This window comes from Lycium ferocissimum, chromosome 1, assembly GCF_029784015.1.
Source record: "Lycium ferocissimum isolate CSIRO_LF1 chromosome 1, AGI_CSIRO_Lferr_CH_V1, whole genome shotgun sequence".
Classification (NCBI taxonomy): domain Eukaryota; kingdom Viridiplantae; phylum Streptophyta; class Magnoliopsida; order Solanales; family Solanaceae; genus Lycium; species Lycium ferocissimum.
The window spans coordinates 54,693,443-54,701,293 of NC_081342.1; positions in this window are offsets into that span (position 1 = coordinate 54,693,443).

Here is a 7,851-nt window from a genome sequence, read left to right on the forward strand (position 1 = left end):
ATGTCTCCGTAAGCTACTCGTTACTTTCCTTTATCGTATTCCCTCTTTAAGTCTCCATTTTCTAATATCATGTTATTCCGGATACTTACAATTAATTTCTCAGCGCCATCTCGATTATTACCCTGACTTCTATCCCTTTTACTGCTGGCTTTTCGATCTCCCTAGCTTGTCTCCGCAAAGAGCTTTACCTGCGGCCCAAGCATTCGTATCCAAGACATTGTGGCGTCGATTTTCTTCGTCTTACACTTGCATCTCTCTCCCTCGCTTCCCCCCTTTAGGGGTGTACTTATACTGTCGCCCAATTCTACTTTGCCCTAAACCCGTATTTCCAATCTCATTTAAGCGGTACTTTTATCCCGATATTTTGATCCCCTTGTCGTTCACTTACTCACTTTCTTTCCTTTTCAAATATCGTTGTATTAGCACTTTCCAAGCTTAACTTGTAGCGAAAACAACATCAGTTTGCCTCGTAACATTTGCACTCTTTATATATATTTTTCCACTTGAACCTCGTTACTCTGTCCGATTAATGCCTTCCGTATACCGCCACATTGACTACCGGAGCACATATATCCGCTGATCTACCATGTATAGGATATCCTGTGCGTACCTATGTACACATATAGCCCCTACTATCTTGCTTACAAGATATCTCCATACACTATTCCGGCTCACCCTAATCCTAGAACTGTGATGCACTTTCTTCCTCTTTATCGGTCTAATTCGCTCCGTTCTGCGCGACCTTTTAGGGTTTCTGCCCACTCCTCGGACTCTTAATTTATCTTTAAGTCACTCTAACTCCTCATTTACTTCTTGCGTCTGAATTTCTAGAATTTTCAGAAAACTTCCTAGGGGGGGTCACCCATCCTAGAATTTCTCTCGCTTCAGCATGCTTAACTTTAGAACTCTGGCGGAATACGACACTTTAACGCTCGTATAACTGCGTCCACCCTACCGCATCACCTTTGTCATGTATTTTAGAGTAAGTCGAAGTCCTAACGGATTTCTAAACGTCCTCATAACATGTTTCCCTCCGAATTAGAAGGGTTTCTTAGTCTCCTGACTTCACAATTTCTATTTCAACTCCCTTTAATCCTCAATATTCACGTTTCACCTCTAGACATGACTACTTTTCCGTCCTAGACCTCCAGATCTCAATGGCGAGGAATACACCTCGATCACCGTTACTTACAGATACTCAGTTAGCGGTCCTTGGATTTCTGCCCTCATTTTACCTCGTTCCTCATCCTTCCTATGACCGTGTCTTTCATAGTCCTATCACTTATAGCACTCGTATCCTTGACTACACATATCGTGGCCTATTACTACACTGTTGTCTCGCTCCCTTCTTATTTCCTTTTTTCGATTACCCTTTCTTTTCTCATACTCGCTATCATTTCCGCTATTATGTAACCCTCGTTCCAGACTTCTCCTACAGGACTAGCTCACCTTCCCGTTTCACGCTTGCCTTTATATTCTAGCTACCTAGACCACGTCATCGCTTTAGCCGCTTTCTCACTAGGCCTTATTTATTTTCATAACAAGCCTTATTACGTCCACATTATAACTTATTCATAATCAATCCTATAATGTAACACTTCTTAACCCTTTGCTTTTCTTTTTTTTTTGATCCACTTTATCTTTAATGTTACACAAACTGTCTTATCAATACGTTCATATTCATCGCAATTCTTCTCCTCCGTACTCTCGCCTTAATCATACTATTACCTCTTTTACTATAAGCTCGTCATCGTTCGTCCCTGCTTATCAATTCAATCGGTACCTTAAATAACTCTCTGTTAAGATTCGCCAGTCTTCTCTAAATCATCCCTTAGTGTCATAAACCCTTTTCAATTTCTCCGTACCATATCAACATCGGCCTTATAAGTGTTATTATCCCCGATTCAATAATTAGCTTCTTTCTCGGTCTCGGCCGTACCCGTAGCTTAGTCAATCAATTTTTTTTTCATTCCGTTTGGCACGACCTTCCAAGACATATTACAAATCTATATCTCATTTTCACTTTATTTCTGGGAAAATTTCGGCAGAGTTTCCTCTGTAACTGTTACTATCTCAAAACCTGTACACAGGAAATACCAACAATGCCTCACAGGGCCAACATATATATACGCATCATATCATGTCACAGCCACACAGGGCTCCCAATATCATCAACGATGCAAAAATAATAACCTACCTCGTGTGCCCAACTCAAACGACATCTGTTACGCTTTCTCGTTTACTTTCCTTTTTAATCTTCAACTTGCATTTCAATCGTACTTCGATATCCTACCCAACATATATCTTTCATACCTTTGCTTACCTGCGTACTTCGTAGCTTCCGATGTCGCTAGTCGCTTTCTTCCATCGATGCCATTTCTCTGCTGAAGTCAAAGGTCAGTGTCGGAAATCTCATTTCCTATGACTTGGCTCTATCGCACGATCTAAGATGTCAAAGAAAAGTAACCATCCTAGATGCCCCGTAGCCTCCTGTTTATAAATGTGGCGCGCTTCACACCATAAACGGGACTCTACCGGACACGACTTTGCACACAACCCCCTAGACGAACCGCTCGATACCAATTTGTCACACCACAATTTACGTTAGGGCGTGATGGGCACCCAACCCTTGTTTAGGGCCGAGCGAACCCGCCGACTCACACATAATACTCATAATCACGCTTAGCTCTCAAATCATGACACGTATACATAACGAAAGTTTTTGGAAGAATAATATGCTTTTTATCTTTCTCGAATCAAGGAAAATACGTAACATATAGAAACATATAGAACTTACAATACAACGCATAATAACACATCGGCTTACATAGCCTTTTACATAACCGACATCTTATACCCACGACCTCGTTCGCAATGTCTCTAACATGGAACATGAAACCATATCATAAAGCTCTAACTCGGCAAAGCCTCGGGAGAAAATGGGGCTCGCCAATCCCGCCGGAACATCTTACGCTAATATCTTCCACTCATCCGGGTGTACCCGCGCGGCATGAAACGCGGCCCCGAAGAAAGGGGTCGGTACGCATATGTACTGAGTATGTAAAGCATGCAGTACAGAAAGACAGAACCATAACCGAAATAGGAACTACAGACACAAGTATAGTGACCAGAAAATCATAAGACTTGTCCTTTTGAAACATTTAACATACATATGCATATATCGGTAAATAAAATCATATCATAATCGTATCATCATATCATCGTACATATATACGTACCCGGCCCTCTAGTGAGGGACTCGGGTGAGTAAAATCATATCATAATCATGTATGCATGCAGATATACATTTATACATACCGTACCCGGCCCTCTAGTGAGGGACTCGGTGAATAGCGTGTCCCGACCCCGCTAGCAAGGGACTCGGTATGCCATCCTGGCCGCCATCCCCATCTCATCACATCATCATATCATCATACATATATATATATATCGGCCCCAGTGAGGGGACTCGGTGAACGATGCGGAGAAGTTACACGAATGCGTACCCGGCCCGGGACTCGGTGAAAGACATATTGAGCTTGCACGAGCAGAGTAGTGAGAAATCATATGCACATAAAATCATACTCACAGACTCAATGAAGTAGTCTAAACGGAATGTCATTTGAAAAATCGGACAATAGTTATATCAAATATCTTTCGGACGTTATTCGGACACATAGCATATCATAAACGTGTTAACAAAACCATGAGGACCATAATCATATTCCAAACCAATCCGAGTCCGCCTCGGAAAGTTACGAACATTATTCACATTAGAACTTTCTACGAACAAATCGGAGCGATTCGAGCCTTTCTGTGAAAGATAAGGACGTTCGTAGTTTCGGAATCGTTAGGAACAGAATTCTTTTGAAAAACAAACCTTTATGCAACTTTTGAAATTTAATTATGCAAATGACAGAAGGACCACGATTTGACCACATTAAGAATACGAATGTCAAGAAGCCAATAAGAATCATAAACATGCTCGGATCACCAGAATAGAATTACCTCGAGATTCGTGTCATAACTTACTTTCAACTAAGACATGCCAAAGAAGGAAAGGTTGAGCTTTACATACCTTAGCCGTCTCCCTAAGCTAATCCGAATTTACGTCTCGACTTCTCACGATCTACAATGATGTCATTAGATATCAACCTTTAGCCATAACACTTAAGAATCCAATTCCAAGTTAACACTTTGTCTACAAAAATTTCGGCAGCATATCCCCTATAAATTCAACATCCCCGAGAATTCATCTCGGCCAAATCAACAGCAACCAAACCAACAACCATACTAACAATATCCATAAGTGATTCAAAATGCATTCAAACATTAATAATTCCTTTCTACACAATGCGACGACATTTCATTTATATTCAAATAAACTACATACGATCAATTCATTACCAATGCTCATATATTCGATTACTAATCCGCAACCATTCACACATGATTTAAGAACGCTTTAAACAATCCACAAAATATTCAAAACAATTCCAACAATGTACTACTCCACCCGAAACTTTCCAAACTTGGTAAGAGCAATACAATGCATTCTTTTCTTCCAAATTCATAAGCTATATCAACAATTCCCACAATAACAACATTCTTATCATAAATACTACAAACCATATTATAATTTCATTAGCTTCCAGAACAGCCCACAAGCGGCTACAACTTCAATTTGAATCATAAAACTTCCATATCCACATAGAATTCACAACGACAACAACTAAAACACTAAGTGACATTAGTTCATTTCTTGCCACACCACATGACCCATTTTCGGCCAGCACAACCAACCCACAACTTTCATGATTTTCATCCATTTTCACACATTACAACAATACCCAAACATGTTAGATACAATTAATTCACTACGCCTATACAACACACACTACACACGGCCAAGACACAATACACACGGCCACACTTCAACATTCATATTTTCATGAACTCCATTCATTTCCACATTCCACAACATGCACAAACCATCCATAAGACATGAAAAATAAGATTGAACCATACCTTTTTCCACCTAGTGCTCCCTCGGCGAGAACTATATTCCGCAAAAACGAGCGCTTTGCTTGCTCTACCAACTACTCCACGTTAACGAGGGCCTTTCAATTAGTGGGAAAGCTTGAAGAAAATAATTTTTCCTTGACCTTTTCTTGGAGCACCAAGTTCATCCACCATGGCCGAACTTCTCCTCTTGTTCTCTCTCAAATTTTCTTGAACTTTCATAGGAGTCACAAATGATGAAGATGACTAATTGTCATCTTATACACACATATATATTTCATACATGTGGCCTATGGCCCACAAGTCATCTGCATGGCCACATAGTCACCTGTTTTCATGAATTTAAATTTCCAAACTTCACTTTTGGCCCCAAATTTTCTTGAAATGTCTAACTTTCCATAATTCAGTTTTAACCCCAAATCCCTTAATATTCCATACTAATAAAATCATAAGCAACTTATGCGCTAAAACGAAGTCGGAAAATAGCCTTGTTCTTAACTCGTCGCTACCAACATAAAAATATTCCGACGTACAAAATGCGGGATATAACACAATCCCTCTGGAAGTGTCAAGACTGGGGCAGAAGTCAATCTATCCTTTAGCTCTTGGAAACTACGTTCACAAGCATCTGTCCATTGAAACTTTGCTGATTTCTGGGTTAGCTTTCTGAGTGGCGCAGAAATAGAAGAAAAGCCTTAAACAAATCTCCTGTAATAACCTGCTAAGCCCAGAAAGCTACGAACCTCCGTAGGAGTCGTGGGCCTTGGCCAAGTCTTCACGACCTCAATCTTTTGGCTATCTACCCGAATACCATCGGCTGAAACAATGTGTCCCAAAAATGTCACTGAGTTCAACCAAAACTTGCACTTAGAAAATTTTGCAAACAATTCTCGAGTTTGAAGAACTCTGAGGACAGTACACAAATGATCCGCATGTTCTGCCTCGGATCTAGAATACACCAAGATATCATCGATGAATACAATCACAAATAAATCTAGAAAAGGCCTGAACACATCGTTCATCAAATCCATAAACACTGCCGGTGCATTAGTTAGCCCGAATGACATTACCCGGAATTCAAAATGGCTATATCTTGTTCTGAAGGCTGTCTTAGGGATATCATTCTCCCTAACTCTCACTTGATGATACCCGGACCTCAAATCTATCTTTGAAAATCATTTGGCACCTTGTAATTGATCAAATAAGTCATCAATCCTCGGAAGAGGATATTTATTCTTAATCATCACCTTATTCAGTTGCCGATAGTCAATGCACATTCTCAAGGAGCCATCTTTCTTTCGGACAAACAATACGGGTGCTCCCCATGGGGATGAACTAGGCCTAATAAAGCCTTTCTCAAGCAAGTCTTTCAATTGCTCCTTCAACTCTTTCAATGCATGGGAGCCATTCATAAGGTGGAATAGATATAGGCTTGGTGTCCGGCAACACATCAATAGCAAAATCAATCTCCCGCTCGGGAGGAGGCACCGAATCTCTTCCAGAATACATCCGAAAACTCATTCACTACGGAACCGGCGAAGAGTTGGCGGTTTTGGCTTACACATCTTGAACCCGCACTAGATGATAAATGCAACCTTTTGTGATCATTTTCCTTGCTTTAAGATAGGAAATAAACCTACCTTTTAGTGACGCAGTATTCCCTTTCCATTCTAAAACTGGTTCTCCCGAAAATTGGAAGCGAGCCATTTTCATTCTACAATCAACATTGACATAGCAAGAAGCCAACCAATCTATGCCCATAATAACATCAAAATCCACCATTTTTAACTCATGTAAGTCAATCATAGTACGACGATCACAAATCACAACTATGCAGTTTCTATATACTCGGCTAGCTATTACCGATTCACCAACGAGTGTAGACACCTCAAAAGGTTTGATCAACTCCGATTTGACTCTAAACTGACCCGCAATATACGAAATAACATATGACAATGTGGAGCCCGGATCTATCAAAGCATATACATCATGAGAAAATACCGATAATATACATGTGACAATATCAGGAGAAGACTCAAGATCTTGGCGTCCAGCCAAAGTATAAATACGGTCTTGAGGACCGGCCCCAGAACGGGGACAACTCCTACTGCTCTCTACCATGGCCGGCGGCGTGTGAACCCGGCCCCATAGGGCGTATAGATGATGAAGATCCGGCTACGACCACGAAGGTTGGGTCCTACCTCTACCACCAACGAGGGCGATCACGCATAATATGGCCTAGCCGACTACATGAATAGCAAACCTCTGAACCCAATCGGCAAGACGACCCCAATGTAGCTTGCCACACTAGGAGCATCGTGGCACGGGTGGTCTCGCCTGACCCGAATCACCTCTGAACTGCGAGTCGAAAAAACTCTAGCTCGACCCGAAATGTGTAGATCTATCAAATCTCTTGCCTGAAAACCGTGGAGGCGCACTAGTCATAGAATCGCCTGAATGCCTCGAAGACTGCTGTCTGTTCCTGTCTCTATACTCACTCATCGGACACAAGATCTAGCCTCTTGTTATACCCTCTATCATGCTCACGCTCACTTCTTTGTTGTTGTAGACTTTCTTCTAAATTTTGAGCATGGGCTTGAATGCGTGAAATATCCATATTGTCCTGAAGGGATGCAGTCAAGCACCTATCCATCAAATGTGGCCCTAGGCCTTTCACAAATCGGTGCACTCGGTTACCCATATCCGCTACCATGACCGAAGCATACCTAGCCAAAGAATTGAAGCGGAGACTATACTCTAAAGCACTCATACTTCCTTGCCTCAAATTCAAGAACTTATCGGCTCTAGCTCGCCGAACTTCTGGAGGCA